Here is a 1,134-nt window from a genome sequence, read left to right as displayed (position 1 = left end):
CTCTAACCTTCCCTCCCCTCCCCCTCCCCCTGAGTAAATGCAATGACACATTCTCCCAAATGCCAGCGAGCTGGCTTCGTAGCAAGTGATGGTGTTTTTCCTGCTGCCCTTTGTCTGGGCTGACCGCCCCCCTTGCCTATTGTCCCGCCGCCTGTCCCATTTCCAAAAGCTGGGGCTAAGTGAGGCGCTGGGGCAGGTGACTAACTGGCTCACAATGCCCCCTGGGGTGGGGGAGACCGAGGGCACCACAGGCCCACTGCCCAGCTCTAAGGAAAGTAGAGGGCACTTGGCTGAGGGTTTTCCCCTCAGGTTCACAAGGTTCTTCATTCTTCCCAGTGGCCGGGAGACTGCACATGGGTGGGGGAATTGTACTTCATTAATCAGCACGAGGCACCGGACCAGTTTCAACACCAGAGGCTGCGTGGGTGACTCAGCGGGAATGCTCCCATTCAAGGCGATGGACAGACCAAGAGTCCCCATTTGTGAAATGCTTCCCCCTAAAGACTTTTGGTCTTCTCTCGCCTTTGGGGTGTGGGGTTGTTGGTGTTTTCCAGTGGTGGGGTACGGGGTGGGGGGTGGGTGCGGAGTCTCTCCCTCCTTCCTTCCCTCAGGCCTGGGTGGGGACTTGCTAGGCAGGATACCTGGGGGACCCATAAGCCTAGACCCTCTGCAGAGGGTCTCCTTCCCGCCCCCTTTCTCCCCCTCCAGAGAGCTGCCAGGGGGAGTGCAGAGGAAAAGGCTCGAGCCTGGGGCTTGCAGACATCTCCTCTTGGTGACTTCTTGGGGGACAGCCCTTTGGTCTCCGAGGCTTGAGTGCTCTAGATCCAGACCACCGATTAAATCATTTGGTAATAAGTTGCTTCTGCTGTTTGTTTTTTTACAAAGTGCGAGAGGCAGTGGTGGGCCAGCCCTGGAAGGTGATTCCTCTCTCTGGACTAGCATCAGATTCTCCACTCCACACTCCTGCCCCGGTGCCCCCAGAGAAAGGAGGGGGGTGCCCTGCCAGCCCTGCCACAGCCCCTCCAGGCTGCAGGTCAGAGCCAGGCGGCGTGGTCAGGACCAGTGCTGGGTTCCTAGGCAGCTCTTCCCTTTTCTGCTCTGTGCAGACTGAGGTGGGGGGGTGGGGGGGTGGGG

This window comes from Leptonychotes weddellii, chromosome 11 (genome assembly GCF_054177405.1).
Source record: "Leptonychotes weddellii isolate Sample4059 chromosome 11, ASM5417740v2, whole genome shotgun sequence".
NCBI classification, from domain to species: Eukaryota; Metazoa; Chordata; class Mammalia; order Carnivora; family Phocidae; genus Leptonychotes; species Leptonychotes weddellii.
The sequence above is the reverse complement of the archived record's forward strand: the minus strand, read 5'-3'. Positions refer to the sequence as shown.